General features: G+C 42.8%; 1 protein-coding gene across 4 annotated transcripts in view; it reads left to right on the top strand.

Moving 5' to 3' along the window:
• Positions 1 to 17,576, top strand: part of PTPRG (protein tyrosine phosphatase receptor type G) — a 747,832-nt gene that overhangs the window by 552,267 nt on the left and 177,989 nt on the right. The window lies entirely within an intron of this gene.

The raw sequence follows: 17,576 nt of genomic DNA, 5'->3' as shown, positions 1-17,576 counted from the left end.
CACAGTGGCCGATTGGAAACCAAGGCAGCACTCTTGCTACCACTTGCCCTGGTTTGTCTTTGCCAAAAAACTTGCTTGCTGTTATATAGACATGTATTCATTTATCATTTATATATTTGATATAAACATACCAAATTTGATATATACACAAATCAAAATCGCAGAATGCACACACATATCACGTTTGATGTATATACAAGTTTATCAAAACTGATATCTACAAACATATCAGCATTTGAATACAGTGTTTTTTCAAAATGCAAACAAATTTTTTTCTGGTTCTAAAAATAATCATGTTGTATAAATTTCAAGCAGCAAGAGGTTCCATTAAGGAGAAGGGGGAAATGAGATGCCCTTGATCCCAATCTCCAGAGAGAATTGCTGATGTTTGCTCTGTCTGTCGTCAGAAGTTTTAAAAGCATTTATGAATAAGTGTCACCCAAATAGGATGAAACTCTACTATAAAGTGGTTTTTACCCTAGTAATATTTCATAGTCATGTCTCGATGTTGGAAGATATAGATTTTCCTTATCTTTTTTAAACTTCATAGTGCTACACTGAATGATGATACCATAATTTATTTAACTAGGTAGCTATTAATGGATTTTTTGTAGTTGCTTCCAATTTTTTTATGTAATGAATAACACCAAAGTGTTGTATTCATATCTTTCTGCCCTTATCAACTTATCCAACTTTTTTTCTTTACATAAGTCTTGGAAGCAGATCTCCTGGGTCAGTAAGTGTGCCCAGTATTAATTTTGAAAGGCTATCACAGGTTATACCACTCTAACAAATATACCTGTGCTCCTTTGATAAGTTTCTCATCAACATGGGGCATTTTTGATTTGGAGGTCGTGATTTTAACTCACAAGGTTCTTGTGCTATTATTCAATCTCATTCTTCCTCATTTCTATCCGTATAACCTAGTTACTTCATGTACTTCAATAGTTTAAGTTATATAAGAAAGTCAGTAGGAAAGAAGGAAATGTTGACCTCTAAACATACTAAATTAATTTGAAAAGTTACTATTTTTTAACCCAAAATAAATATGGCAATTTATACACTTGGGCTAGTATTAGTGGGCATACCTTTGCTAAAATGGGATTCAACTGAATGCTTCCATTGTACAGAGGCACAAAGCTTATAGATTTTCAGGCCATCAGGAACATAAAGATTTTCAGCCATCATGTTTGTCTCCTCTCATCGTGCTACCTTATTCCTTACCCCAGTGCCCTAACTTCCAACCAGAATTTTAATCTCCCTCAGGTTTCCTAGGAGGTGGGATACATAGTATCTAAAATTGATAGATAAACCTCCTATTGGTTTATCTTCTCAACACTAATGCAAATGACTGAAAATCACAAATGAAAATTTTTCTTTCCCTCAGGAGATTAAAAAGAATGTTCATCTTTGGCACAGACTCTCAAGTAAAATTTTGTTCTGTAGTTTTGAATATCAACACATTTTCAAAGGGCTAGGAATATAAGCAGGTGGGTTACCACTTTGTGAAAAGTGATTGATGATGGAGCAAAGACTGTGAAACTCATGTTTGCTCTTCACCGACGGCTAAACCCAAAGAGGAAAATTAGTATGTCACTTACATATGTGCTTGAAGTCAGTATTATTAATTTCTCTTTATCATCTAAGAATTTCAACCTAGATTATAGAATGTAATTGTACCAGGCACAGTATTGATGGGTCTAAGGCACATTCTAATGGTGGGAGAGAATGTAAGTGGGAGAGTTGTGCAAAAATAAGCTTACTATGATGTTTTTAATTAGCCAATCACAGTTTTATTGAAAGCAACTTTTCCCAGTATATAGTATTATATATATTGTACTATTATAATACAGAAATAACTAGTGTTTTGAGGTGCTTATCCAATGCCTGGATGATCGCCTCAGTTTCCATGACAGCTATAAGAGGTTACTGATGCTTCATTTCAGAGTTGAGGGAAATGAATCTCAAAGTTAAGGGACTTGCCCACGTCAGCCAGGTAGCCACAACTCAAACTAATGCTCTGCCCGACTCTTGTTAAGGTCCTTGTACTTGACAGTAATGCTCTCCTGACTGCCATGGTCAAGGCACTGATTGAGAACCAGTCGTTGTATTGGTCATGACTTTGGTACCATTTGAATAAAGGTCAAATTCAGTGTCATTGCTGTGCTGCCTGCTTTCCTGAAACGTTGCATCCCACCCTGATGTACTTTCTTGGCTGAAAACCTTCTTTCCATAAACTGCCTCAAACTGGTGATGGTTTATATGACAGAGAAATAATTTCCCACTAAAACAGCAAAGTATTGGATAAATAAGGCATGGTACTTTCATATGACTGGATTCTCTACAGCAGTGAAAAAGAGCAAACTACTGCTACATGGAACTTGGCTGAGTCTCACAGATACAGTGATGAGTGAAAGCAGGTGGAACAAGAGACTGGAGTATAATTCCATTACTATACATTTGTAATATTGAGGTATCTGCTGGGTCATAAGGGAGCCCTCTGGTGTACTGGAAATATATGTCTTCATCTGGACTGTGGTGTATATATACATGTGTGAAAATTCATACAGCTGTACACTTAAGATTTATGTACTTTACGGTTTTATGTTATATCTCAATTAAAAATCAACATAAAAAGTGAATCACAACACACATTTCATCCAGGGCCTCAATGTCTATGGAGGGGTCATTTATCCTATGGACCTCTGCACCTCAGAGTTGATGCCTAATGAGACCTCTTATTGGCATCCAACTTACGCGTGGGTCGGTTATCTGACAACCTTGAGAAGCTAATACACAGGCAGTAATTTAAAAATAATTCTGAAGTTTCAGAGGAGCCAGTTTATATATCACTCCACCCATACACTGAAGCACATGTACTACACTCACAAGAGAACTCTCCAGGGCTCTACCTTCTAGTGACACTTAGCAAGGGTGTGTACACCCCGAGACTTTGGCCTTCATAGAACCTGGTCACCCAATTATTATTTAAAAGGACCAGCTTTGGGACTTCTCTGGCGGTCCAGTGGTTAAGACTCTGCGCTTCCACTGCAGGGGGCGCAGGTTCATTCCCTGGTCGGGGAACTAAGTAGGATCCCATATGCCGCCTGGTGCGGCCAAAATAAAATAAAATAAAAATAAAAAATTAAAGGACCAGATTTAATCCTTTACTAAGGCTTAGATTGTGTTGAAGAAGGCAATAAAGTAGACAATACCTTTTTCAAACGTTTTATCTGAAATTATAAGGCAGTTGGAGAGCGTAAAGGGGACCTCTCCGAGTTCACTGACAAACTGCTTTTTGTGGTCCATTCTCTATACTGTTCTGCCAACAATTACCGCACTGCGCCTTGCATTGCAGTGTTGAACTCTGCAGATTAACGTTCGAAAATAACTCGCCCATTTCTCAGGGCACCCTTAGCCTTTGGAATTACTTTAGCAGTGGTACCAAGACCTGAATAACACACCACCTGTGAAAAACTGTCTCTAGATTTTGGACGATTTTCATGTGATGTTTACAGATAGACACAGCTCATCTATGATGCCATAAAACTGGGGCAGTTTCGCGCCATCATTGAAAACCTCCCTGCCTGGGATTTGAACCTATTGTAACAGCCATCAATCAGTCAGTCATTCCCCAAAGGTTTTTTGAAGGCTTAGTTTGGGAGAGGCTCTGGACTTGCTGCTGCAGTGCCTCTTCAAAACAAAACTCAAAGTCTCGTTGACATAGTGTTAATACTATAACTGCTGATACTCATATCATATAACTCACAGGCTTTGAGGACATTACAGACAGAAAATTTGCATTCTCTTTTTCTTTTTTCTTTTGTTCATCTGATAGATATATCTGCAGTCAAATATATTCTAGTTCAAGCATTGGAACTTACTAGATGCTTAGTAAATATTTGTTGAGTGTATGAGTTAATGAATTAATGAATGGGTGAGTAGATGGTTGAAGGGATGAAGTTTATCACTGATAATTTAACAAAAAATATTTACTATTCAAAATTTATTGAGTTCTTCGTATGTGTTTGGCACTGTGCTGAGTATTTTATGTGGATTGTCTCATCTGACTGTCTCAACAGCTCTGTTAGGGAAATACTGCTAGTATCTCCATTTCATAGATTGAAGAAACTGAGGCTTAAGGGAAGTTAAGTAATTCATTTGCCTAGAGCTGGGATTGGCAAACTTTTCTACAAAGGGCCATACAGTAAATATTTTTGGCTTTTCAGGCCGTGAGGTGTCTGTCCCAACTGCTCCACGCTGTCTCGTAGTGCAAAAGCAGCCACGGGCAGTATGTAAACCAATAGGCAGGGTTGTGTTCCAGTAAAACTTTATTTACAGAAAGAGTCAGTGGGTGGGATTGTACCAATGGCTGTAGTTTGCTGACCCCTGTCACAGCTCATCAGTGATGGAATTTTGATTTGAACCAAGTCAACGTGACTTTGAAGACTGTGTTTAATTAGGAGCAAATTAGGATCTGTTAAAAAAGAAGTCAGGAAACTTGCCTTAGCAGTCCTTTATTAATTCTCCTCTTCCTCCTATTATTATGTTGTTGTTATTGTTATTATTATTATTTGCTTTTGGCTTGCAAAACCTCCAGAGTCCCTTCAAAGAAAATAATACCAAAGCCCATCTCAGTGTAATATCTGGTCTCTAAGCTGTGGGGAGTAGTACCTGTTGTCAGACACATCCTTTCATCTTACCCTTGCAGGTCCACTCTGGGAAGTGTGAGTCATCGTCCACTGGCCCAGAGTGATTAAGTTACTTACCTCAGGTCACACAGCCAGCATACAACCAGGGCTTGAATCAGATTCTTTGGACATAAATCCCAGAATTCTTTCAGCTCTCTAGATATCCTGGCTAAAGTTTTCTTTGAACTCTTTCTTCCTTATTTCTTTGCCCTTCTTTACCTCTTTAATAGCTACCTGTTTTGCTTTTCAGAAAACATCTCTTAGCGCCTACCCTCTGCTGGCACTGAGATAGAGCTGGTGATTTAAAATCAAATTAAATAAAATGTTAACCAAATTTTCAGAAACAGGGACCTGATTGAAATAAAAAGGGATTTATTGGGGGTTTGCTAGGACTGCAGCCTGAGACACAGATTCAAGAAACACTTGACTTGTGTTCCACTGGGCTACAAAATGGAGGAGGCTTCTAAAGGCAAAAACCCATAAGGTTACACTTAGTTACATGAGTTGTTTATCAAGAATTATAACTGGAGGGCTTCCCTGGTGGCGCAGTGCTTGAGAGTCTGCCTGCCGATGCAGGGGACACGGGTTCGTGCCCCAGTCCAGGAGGATCCCACGTGCTGTGGAGCGGCTGGGCCCGTGGACTATGGCCGCTGAGCCTGCACGTCCGGAGCCTGTGCTCCGCAACGGGAGAGGCCACAACAGTGAGAGGCCCGCGTACCGCAAAAAAGAAAAAAAAGAATTATAACTGGAGCTGGCAAGAAGTAAGGGTGCTTGTTAAGCGGGGATTGGTTAGGGGTTTGAAGTGGTTGCATAGTCACAAGGGGAGAACTTATGACCATCAGTTTGCAGCTGGCAGGTATTATTCTGAATATGCCTGGTAGTGTCCATGGCTCTGGTATAGTTCAAAGAAAGTTCAGGTTCTCAGTGGTGCAGGGGTGTGTCTGAGACCAGATCCTCAGTGAGAGCCCGATTCCATTTTTTTTTTTGAATTTTTGAATTTTATTTAATTTATTTTTTATATGGCATGTTCTTATTAGTTATCCATTTTATACATATTAATGTATACATGTCAATCCCGGTCTCCCAATTCATCCCACCACCCCACCACCCCGCCACTTTCCGCCCTTGGTGTCCATACGTTTGTATGTCGATTCCACTTTTATATGCCTGAACTGTGATTACTCCATTATAATTTCAATTCATCATTGAAAGTTTGAGCCCTGTCTTCAGGGAGCTCTCAGCCCAGTCAGGAGGCAGGTGTTTAAATAGGTCATTAAAGTGAAGTATAGTAACTGCTATGACAGAGCCGGTGTCACAGGTGGTACCTTGGTGACCCTTGGAGGGGATGAGGACCTCTGACCTGCTGGAACTTCAAGGACCCTCCAGCCTGGATTTTCTGTAATGCACCGACCACCTAGGCTGCACCCTGACCTTCAGGTGTTGACAGGCAGAGATTGGTGCTTGCAGGGAGCGAAACAGAGTGATGGTTAGCAAATACATGGGACGGGCCAGTTTGGACGGGCGCTCAGGGAAGGCTTTGTGATGGAGTCATACTGAACTGAGGTCTGAAAAGTGAGAACCTGCCCGGCATAGAGCTGAACGAGGAACCTTCTCGGCAGAGGATCAGCGGGGCAAAGGCCTAGAGGCAGTGAAATGCTCAGGGTGTTTGAAGAAGAGGAGGGAGGCCAATGAGGCTGGACTGTAGTGAACCATGGGAATAAAAAGAATTATATTATTATATTATTACTGTGTGATAAGAGCCTACAGGTGGCCTGGGCCCAGATCTTGGAAAACTTTTAAGCAGGCCTGTGTTGTGATTGGATTTACTTTTTAAAAGATCATTCTCAGTGACTCTCAAACTCAGCTAGAGAGCTTCAGCACCCAGGCCACACCTCAGGTCAGCGGGAACAGTGTTTTGTCACTGTTGTTGTCTGTGTTTTTTTCTGAAAGCTGATTAGAAGGGATTCCAGTGGGCAGCCAGGGGAGGACCACTGGTGTAACTGCTGCGTAGAGAAGGACTTCCTGGAGAGTGCAGTAAAGAAAGCAGGGAAACCAGTTAGGTGAGGCCGTCAGAGGTTGTTTAGGTTTAAGGTGGTGGTGGCCTGGGCTAGGGTCAGAATGGAGGAGCTGGCAAGAGGTGGTGGACAAATTCAAGTTATGTTGAGGAGGTAGAATCTTCTGGACTTTATTTTTTTTGCCTGTGTCGGGTCTCAGTTGCAGCACGCGGGGTCTTCTTTGAGGCGTGCGGGACCTTCCGTTGTGGTGCAGGCTCTTCGTTGCACAGCACGGGCTTCTCTTCTCTAGTTGTGGCGCGTGGGCTCTGTAGTTTGTGGCATGCAGGCTCAGTAGTTTTGGCGCACGGGCTTAGCTGTCCCGTGGCATGTGGGATCCTAGTTCCCCGACCAGGGACTGGACCCGTGTCCCCTGCGTTGGAAGGCGGATTCTTCACTACTGGACCACCAGGGAAGTCCCTTTCTGGACTTCCTGATGAATCATATGTAGATGGGGCAAGAAAGGGGAGGAATCAAAATAATTCCAAGTTTTGGCGATTGGTCTACTGGGTTGAAAGATAGTACCATTTTAATGAAATGAAATTTTGGCATGGAGGTCATGATGGACTGAATATAGGTTGGAACCCCCAAATTGTTGGTCTGTCTGTAACCAGAAGTAGAGTTGTATTTATGTCTTTGTGTGTGTTTGTGTGTGCCTGGTCATGGTGCCTCTTTGGGGAAAGAGTGGCTCCATCTACATTTGTAGTGAATCTTGGATATGTTAGTTACTGGGCTAAACATTCATTTAATCCCCTTAACCCACCCTGTGAGGTTATGGGGGAGTAATCTCCATTTTACAGATGAGGAAATTGAGGCACAGTGGGATTGTAATCAACTTTCCCATAATCACACAGCTCTTAAGTGGAAAACTTTTGAACCTGGGTCTACTGACCTGGTTTCAGAAACTCTGCACTTAACCCCTGCACTAGTCTTAGAAACCCAGGTTGCTTTTTCAGGTGAGTTCATCACATTCAAGTACAGGAGATCCAGATGCATTGTTTCTAAGGAGTGATTTATTCTCAGGTTATTGTCAATGGCAGTTTTTATAAGATATGCTTCTTCCTGCTTAAATGTTACCTGCATTTATACCCCACTGGAGCCATTTTTTCCAACTGAGCTGCTGGAGGAATTGAAAAATCCTGCGTACTGCTGCTTAAATAAGTAGACTACATGCTCTGCGAAGAAATCATATTATTTTCTCAAAGAAGAGGAAGTTGGCCCAGGGAGGCAGTGATTACTCGGAACAAACTTTCCGGTTTTCCATTTTGTTCTGCTGCATATGGCACGTTCTATCAATCAAGACCTGCTGGGAAAGATTTTGTCTTTGCTTGTTGCAATTTAATTTTATCCTCTGTTGAACTGAGGTGCATTTTAAATACAAAGCTGAACTGTTAGGTTAGCATTGATCTGTATCCTCCTTGAGATGGGACTGGCCTTTGTTTAGACGTATCACCCACTTAAAGGGAATTTCTTTAATTTGTGGATTTGAAGACATTGGTCCACTTAAATCATCTTTTTGTATCCCCCTAAAACATTGTTTACTGAAGGCTCTTTAACCAGACACTCTGACAACTTTAACAATGTCTGCTGAAAACAGTTTTCACTGGTTTCTTGGTGGATGAAGTGGGATGTTTCGAAGAGTTAACACGATGATTTTAGAGGACAGTGACAGGAAGCATAAGTCCCCCTTATAGAATCAGGCACCAAAGCCCTCCCATGAGTGCATGATTTAGAATAGGAAATGCCCTGTGAGGTATTGTTTGGGAGAGTGGATTGATACTTAATCAGTCTTCAGAGACTACACTATAGGAGCAATCATTCAGTGCTCCAAACGAAGCAGAGAGTAGAAATACCCCCTCCAAAAGAAAAAAAAAAAAAAAAGCATTGGGGTGTGTAATTAGTTTGCACTTGGCTTGCTTGCTATGACTCAGAAATAACAGCTGCTCACGCCCGTGCATTTTGCTGTGCACTTTGCCCAGGGACAGCTTTCATTAAGAAGGCGTTAGATTTGGTGCTGCAACTTGCTGGTTTTCTATGTTTGCTTAAACAAAAAAGCTACTGAAAACTCTTTGCCCCAGAGTTGATTATCAATGATTATTGGCTCCTCTTGGGGGTTTGCTGATTATTTTTACCACGTTTCCCTGGTTGGAACTTGGATTCTAAATATATTGCTTCCCCTCAAACTCTAGAAGCTGTGATGTAACATAGCAGCTCAGGTCTAAGAGCGGTCAGGGTTTATTCAGAAGGAAGGGGAGTACCTTTTAATAGGTGATGCAGAGTGAGGACAGTGGTGAAGTGTGGATTCTTTACGGAAGCCAGGGCCCTCGTCCCCTCTGTGGGAGCTAGAACTAGACTCTCAGCTTTGTAAGGAGAAGCACTATGACTTGTCCAGTATCATATCCCAGTGCCCAGTTCTTGACATGTGAATATCTACTGCTGTGTAACAAATTACTAGAAGCTGAGAAGCTGAAACACACATTTACCATCTCACAGTTTCTGTGGGCCCTCTGCTTCATGGTTTCTCAGAAGGCTGCATCAGGGTGTCAGCCGGGCTTCTGTCTCATCTGGAAGTTCAGCTGGGGAAGGATCTATCCCACTCCCACTTTAGGTTGTTGGCAGAATTCAGTTCCTCCAGGGCTGTTTTACTGAGGACCTCGGTTTCCCTTCAGTTCCTCACCATACCTGCCCATCTAGCATGGCTATTTACTTCACAGCCAAGTAGGCACCAGGGAGAGTCTGCTAGCAAGATGGAGATGAGAATCTCTTGTTACCTAATCATAGAAGTGACTTCCCTTTGCCTTTGCCGCATTCTACTGGTTTAAAATAGGCCACTTGGGACTTCCCTGATGGCACAGTGATAGAGAATCCGCCTGCCAATGCAGGTTCGAGTCCTGGTCCGGGAAGATCCCACATGCTGTGGAGCAATTAAGCCCATGAGCCACAACTACTGAGCCTGCGTTCTAGAGCCCACGAGCCACAACTGCTGAGCCTGTGTGCCACAGCTACTGGAGCCTGTGTGCCTAGAGCCTGTGCTCCGCAACAAGAGAAGCCACCGCAATGAGAAGCCCGCGCACTGCAACGAAGAGTAGCCCCCGCCTGCCGCAACTAGAGAAAGCTCGCGCACAGCAACGAAGACCCAACGCAGCCAGAAGTAAATAAATAAATTTATAAATAAATAAAATAGGCCACTAGATCAGCCCAGCCTCAAAGAGTGGAGATTTGTAGGGCCTGAATACCTGGAGTGAGAACCATTGAGGAATATCTTAGAGTCAGCCTGCCACAGCATGCTGTAGGCACTCAGCATATATTTGTTGAGAGAATGAGCCTAAGAGCTGGGTTCTTATGATTTGGGCTAAAGACATCCTATCATCTTTTTTTGCCCCTATCACATACTGTCTATATAAGATGAGCAAGGTTTGTTTTAATATTTTATATATTAAATTATATTAATATTATATACCTACATGATATTTACATAGTCTTCCTCCATCCTTCATATGCCATCTGGATGCTTGGTTACTGGACTTAAGGTTTATCCAAAATGATGCCCTTACCTACTCCTAAGGAGGAATTTTTTCAAGGGGAGGATCAATCTGGCGACCCCTTTGATCTGATACGCTTTGTCTCTCATGTTTCTCTTGCTGCATACGTGGTGGGGATTTAAAACAGTCCCCACATCGTGCTTTCTGGATTCCGAGTCTTTTGTAAATGGAGGGCTCCGAGCAGCTTTTTGCTTGGAGGGAATGAAAAAGCAAAGGTGAGGGTTCACATCTAATGTGTTTTAGTTGAAGTCACTGGCTACACTTAGAAACAGTCAGCTCTGCTTTCTCCCCCAAGCCTTTGATATTGTTAGGGCTTTTCAGTGCATGGCAGGATTATTAACAAGAGAAAGTCAACATTGTCCAGCATTGCCACACTGAATCGAGGGAAACTTGCAGGCGAGTCACTGAACCTGAAATAAGCTTCTCTTGCCCCAGGCTTCCCAACTTTTTTGTTGTTTGTTTAATTCCAAGGTCATGACAATATCTGTGTGAAATGGTTTGTGCTGTAGCTTAAGACTCTGGGTCACACTTTGCTAGGTTGGAATTTTTTTTTGCTTCTTCCCCGTTCAAGAGCAACCTTTACACTGAGAAGACTGGCAGGGGTGGGACAGGCAGGCTCTGGGACCCTGTCCTGAACTGCTGTAAACGCGTCCCCACTATCTTCTTGGCTCTGAAACACAATGCATTAAAAAGACAAAGAAGTGGGGCTTCCCTGGTGGCGCAGTGGTTGAGAGTCCGCCTGCCGATGCAGGGGACACGGGTTTGTGCCCCAGTCCGGAAGGATCCCACATGCCGCGGAGCGGCTGGGCCTGTGAGCCATGGCCACTGAGCCTGCGCGTCTGGAGCCTGTGCTCCGCAACGGGAGAGGCCACAACAGTGAGAGGCCGTGTACCGCAAAAAAAAAAAAAAAAAAAAGACAAAGAAGGACAAAAATCACCATGTGAGCCCCTATGGACGTTCCATTTGTCAGATGCCCTGGTCTGCCCATTCCCTCCCTCTTTTCTGCTTTGGCTTTGAAATTGAGTGTTGTGTGAGTCCAAAGGCAGAGGAAATGGCACTGTATACCCAGCCCAAGGCAGTTTGATCCTCATGAAAATGAGAAATCACCTGTATTGACAATAGGCATGACTGCTGCTGGCAAGATCTGCACTTGTGCAGATTTGCTGCTGGGCCTCGCTATCACCCTGCTGGGTTGGTTTTTCCAGTAATAGACTCTTCCAAGCCAAGTCTGACAATTAAGTGGTAAATCCCCTCTGGTGAGCTGGAGAGGTGTGGGCAGAGGGATAGAGAATGGTCAGTTTAAGAAGACCAAGAGCATTCAGTTCATTTCTTCTGTGGCCTTCTCTGGCCGTGCATTTCAATTCTCTGGGGACGTATAACTTGTGAATTGACTGGTTTCCACGAATATTATGAATTAACAGGAAGTAAGCCATGTCCATGCTCAAGTTCCATTGGAAGTGAGGAGGGCAAATCCTATTAGCATTTATAATTGTGTTGCTTTTTCATGTTAAGCCCTTCCCATGGCTGAGGAATTAGGAATTTTCTCACCTGCTGGTGGAAACCATTCCCAGGAGTGTGTGTGTCCTGTCAAGTGCTAGAATATGGATGATGATATGAGACTGTGACCTTCCCCTCTGACAGGAGCTCTTCCTTCTCTGGTGAGATGGTCTGTGATATTTTGCATATCTGTTAGATTAGGCTTAACTACGATTGTGGAAATTCATTCTTTGAAGTTAAACCAAACCTCCTGGCCAGAAATCCATACTTGGTTACTTGCTGTTACTTGATTGGGAAGTGAAAATCCTTCATTTCATAAAAAGTCCTACAGCCTTACAGAGCTCCTTCTTCATTGACCATTACACCTTTTGGATCGTGTCTCTGTTTTCTCTTTGACTTTATGCCATGGCAGTTTGGGGTGGTAAATGCACCGATGCCTCTGATTCCACTGTTTGCAATCCCACTTCAGCAGTGATGGTCCGGAGAGAATAGAAAACGTTATTGGGATGTCAAAAGGGAAAAAAAGAAATTTCTGCGTTAGAAACTGAGACGATAGGGTGTACAAGAAGAAAAGTCATATTTCTGAGCATTAAAAAGAAGAGCCAACCAAAGAATGATGTTTTCAATATAGATCAGTGTTAGTAGTTTGATGCTCTTATCTTCTTCTCTTTTTTTTTTAGATTTATTAATTATTTATTTACTTGTTTATTTTTGGCTGCGCCGGGTCTTAGTTACGGCACATGGGGTCTTTGTTGAAGCATGCAGGATCTTTCCTTTCGGTATGCGGGCTCTTCCTTGTGGTGCTCGGGCTTCTCTCTAGTTGTGGTGTGCGGGTTTCCTCTTCTCTAGTTGTGGCCCACAGGCTCCAGGGCGCGTGGGCTCTGTAGTTTGTGGTGCATAGGCTCTCTAATTGAAGGCGCGCAAGCTCAGCAGTTGTGGCGCGTGGGCTTAGTTGCCCCGCGGCATGTGGGATCTTAGTTCCCTGACCAGGGATCGAACCTGCGTCCCCTGCATTGGAAGGTGAATTCTTTACCACTGGACCACCAGGGAAGTCCCATTCTTATCTTCTTGAACATAGACACATTTCTGAAATTATTGACAAGCATTTATTTATTAATAAAGGAATCTGTTTAGTGCTCTGTCTCTGGAGAAGCCTTAACTGAAATGCAGTTTTGTAAACCAGCCAAGTTATGAATGGTTTTTGCTTGACAGCAACTTGAACTAAAACCTGGTGAGTGGTACCCAAGGTGTTGAAGTCAGAATGAAAGAAGCTGCAGCATCCTTGCTACATGGCTCTTTAGGGAAGAGCTGTGGAAGAAGAGAAGAATCAGATCTGAAATCAGACCTCCTAAGAAGTGCTTGCCCTTGTCCTGATAAACACTTTAGCTTCTGAAGATACAGTTACCTGCTAACCATCAGCTTGGATGGATCATCATCTCTGCAATTCAGGAAGGATGTGCAGAATCTCTGGTCCTGCTGTTTGTCACTTTCCCCCGCGGCTATGGTTAATGGTGTAGCCATTCACCCTCAGCAGGCATAAATCCTTTTTCCCACAAGAGGGTATTGGCTGGATACAACATTTATAGGACCAAAGGAGCAGCTGGCGATGTCAGTTTCAAGGCAACTAGGTTGTCTTGGACATCCTATTTAGCAGATGGCCAGGACTTGATAGATGGAAGGTTATTAGGATCCAAGTCAAGGGCCACATGGCACAGTGGACGGGAAAAGTAAACGGCAGCACATCCGAATGCAGACACACAGCCTGGTGGGGCTTCTCTGCCTCATGTCATTTTGCTTCAAGCAGGAATAAATGTATGTCTGCCTGTAGAGCCTGGATTATCAACACATCTCTAGAGATTATCAGTAAGTTGGTTACTAAATTGATAGTTGGCTGAATCCTTAATGTCTATTATTTGGGAAAAAATTTTTATGAAGTTTAGATTTCATCAGCATTTATATAAATTTGGCCTTTTGCCCAAACCTACATGGTTTCCTGTATTGCTAATGTCTCTTTGTCTTTTGGTTATATCCAAAGACAACTTAAAAGCTTTCATTTCAGAGCCCTCTGTTGCATCTGTATTGGAAGTGCCCTAAGCTATGTTTTGCAATCAGAGCACAAACTCTTCAGGGAAAGGGGTGTCCATTTCTTCTCGTCCATTTTAAGCTCATTTTTGCAATTGCTGCCTTTTCCGTATTACTGCATGACTCCTTTGATCTTAAAGTGGAAGGAAGCAAATTTCAAGAGCTAGGAAAACTCCTCCTGTGGCTTTAGCAGGAGCAGCATATTACAAAATGGAGTGGATGTCAAATAAAACATAAATTTGGATCATTTGAAATTCGAACTCAAGGAGGTATTGCTTTTAGAGCCAAGTGCATTGAGAAGTCTCAGGGATAAAACTGCTGTTGTTTGACATTCATTTACATTTGAACGTTTGGGTCGGGTTTGTTGCCCTGTCATATCCAGCCCTTATTGAATGTTGCATTTGTACTCAGCATTATACGCCAAGCTTCATGCATTTCATTCTCATAACATTATGAGATTTATCCCCATTACACAGGTGAGGACACTGAAGCTCTAAAAAGTGCATTTTTTCCCCACCCCTTGGCCTCCTCTACCCAGGGCAGAGACCGGAGTACAAACAAGGGTTGCTGGTACACCCTTTCCGTAGGCATATTTCAAAGCTGCCCAAATTGCTTAGGTTATGTCCCTGAATTTTTTTATGTGTCAAATTGGTTGAGGCAGTGAGTGGAAGGGAATATTTCAGTTAGGGTTATGCCTTTCTGGAACAAACCCACTTATTAACATGCTCTTTGGATTCTAACCCTGAGGTTTAGATCCAAGGCATGAACTGGAGAGTAGGCTCTGTATTATTAGTAAGTTACTTTGACCAGCCAGTGATCTCCATTATTCTTTCTCTTTCTGTCCATCTTCTCAACCCCAACCATATAAACCAGCAATGGAGGCTATGGAGATAAATGGGCATTGGAGAGGCTTTTCATTTTCCGGATTGCTTACAATCTAGGGTCAGGCTCTTGAGCTCAAATGAGACCAGGACTGAGTAATCAGGCACAGAGATAGTGTAGTCAGAAGCAACCAGAAATCGAAGGTGGATTAGGTTATCAGCTTACTTTCCTTTTGCTTGGGCTACAAACGTCATTGGTGGATGTAAGTCACAGAGAATTAGGAACAGTTTCCTTGAAGTTTCACATCATCAGATGAGACTAAATGCATTAAAGTGCCCTCCTGACTACAAAACATCCCCCCACAGCTGGGATCAAAAATCAGTATCCGTGAAATGTTGCCATGGTAGAGGAGGGGTTAACACAGTTTTGTAGAAGCACATGAGTTGATCAGGTTGATGGTAAATGTTGTGCCTTGTGATGGTGGCATCTCACTGAGAAACTTCCAAGACAAACTTTAAATAAGCAAAGTGTATTGGTTAAGAAAATTATTGATATTATAGCCTGTCCCCATCTTCCACCTCTGTACACAGTCATGAAACTCAGCTAAATTTTGCTCTGTAATCGATGATCCCAATTAGTTAAAACAACAATTACTTTGTTACTTTAGGTTGGCTGGTCGGTTCTTCTGGTCAAGGCCAGCTTGGCTGGTCTCTGCAGACTGCAGGTGGTCCATCTGAGGCTGAATGGTCTCAAATGGATTCACTCTCCTGTCTGGTAGTTGGCAGGCTGGTGAGTCTAGAATGGCTTCAGCCTGGACTTGCATGTGTCTGCTCTTTGCGGTCTCTCATCCCCAGTAGGCTAGCCTGGAGTTCCTCACCTGGTGGTTTCAGGATTTCAAAGATTAACAAGAGAGGATAAACCCTTGCATTTGCATCCCTATATAAGCCTCTCCCTGCCTCATATTTGCTGTCCCTTTGGCCAAAGCATGTGGCCAAGCCCAGTTTGTTTGTCTGTTTGTTTTTAATTAAATAATTTATTTATTGGCTGCGTTGGGTCTTCGTTGCTGTGCGTGGGCATTCTCTAGCTGCAGCGAGCAGGGGCTGCTCTTTGTTGTGGTGTGCGGGCTTCTCATTGCATTGGCTTCTCTTGTTGCGGAGCGTGGGCTCTAGGAGCACGGGCTTCAGTAGTTGCAGCAGGCGGGCTCAGTAGTTGTGGCTCGTGGGCTCTAGAATGCAGGCTCAGTAGTTGTGGTGCACGGGTTTAGTTGATCCGCGGCATGTGGGATCTTCCCGGACCAGGGCTCAAACCCGTGTCCCCTGCAATGGCAGGCGGATTCTTAACCACTGCACCACCAGGGAAATCCCCAAGCCCAGTTTCAAAGAGTGGAGAGGTTGATGTGCGCTCTTGATGGGAGGAGTGGCCAATCACATTGCCAAGATGCATGTGACAGGGATGGCAGGAGTTTGTGGCCATTTTGCTATTTCCCGCATACATTAGAGTAACTTCAGGTAGTTGAACTGGCATTAGCATGTCTTGCAGACTGAATCTGGACATGGGAGAAAGAAGACCGTGTTTTTGCCTGTGACTTCAATTTGATATGAGATATTTCTGTGGGCTCTTACTTTGTTCTGTCACTTTTGAAGTTTGGCCATTTACTCGTAGACTCTCTTATCTTGCATTCTTGAGTTGTGTTTCCAATTTTGGTCATGTTTTAAAATTTTTGATTAGTCTATGTCCTGGTGCAAATATGGTTGTTTTTCATTTTGTGGTATTCTGTGGATGTTTGCCTTTCAGAAATGTTTTGTGCTTCAACCAGTGGCTTGAGCTTCCTTTCGGGCAATTTTGGAGCTACACTCATGGCAACTTCCAGAAATCCATCATTGTGATCTGATACACTGATCCTTTTTTTTTTTTTTTTTTGTAGTACTTGTAGTGTTTACAATGTAGTACCAAATTCCACCTCATTTTATTAGTCTGTAAACATAACCCCATACATAATGACACCTGTGTTTGAACTTAGTCGTAACTCAGGGCTCCAGACATTAATATGTAATCACTGTTAACTCATAGAGCATCCAATCCGGGTTTCTCATTCTCAACTTCTGCATTGTTGGCATTGTGGGCCAGATAATTCATTGCTCTGGGGGGCTCTTCTGAACATTATGGGATGTTTAGCAGCAGGCCTGCCTCTACCCACTTGATGCTAATAGCCTCGCCCCTCCACCCTTACTTGTGACAACCAACAGTGTCAGCAGACATGGTCAAATATCCCCTGGGAGGGACTGGGGCGTGAGAGATAGGTAAACATGCCTCCAGTTGAGAACCACTGCTTTAACTTGGAGACGCTGAGGCAGAAGAGAGAAAGAAATTGTGAAGTATGACTTATTATTACAGAGCAAACTAGGATTGGCAGCCAGACAGGGAGAATCTATAAGGGAGGAAGGGGTGTAGCCATTTTTCAGCTACCTTAAAATTTAACCTAAGTTGGCCCTGGATTCATCTGGATTAACCAGGAAACATCAAGTTGGGTCTTGCTACCCATTGAAAGTTTCGTCAGTATCTCAACGTTATTGTGTTAGAAGTGGATTAAATGTAAATAACACCCTGGGAAAAAAAAATTTAGGAGATATGCTGACCATAGATAATGGATTTGGGGAAACTCTTTATTTGGAAAAAGTTCAACATACACAAAAGTAAAGAAAATTGTATCATGACCCTTCTGATGCTCATCACCTAAGATCCTAAATGATTGATTAATGGCCAGTCCTGGTGCATCTATACCCCACTCGCTTCCTCTGCTATCCACTCCTGAGTTATTTGAAAGCAAAATCATTTCATTTGTAGCTATTTCAATATATCTAAAAGAAAGAACTTAAAAAACAAAATTATAA

This window comes from Mesoplodon mirus (assembly GCF_964341445.2).
Source record: "Mesoplodon mirus genome assembly, chromosome: 12".
NCBI classification, from domain to species: domain Eukaryota; kingdom Metazoa; phylum Chordata; class Mammalia; order Artiodactyla; family Ziphiidae; genus Mesoplodon; species Mesoplodon mirus.
The sequence above is the reverse complement of the archived record's forward strand: the minus strand, read 5'-3'. Positions and strand labels throughout refer to the sequence as shown.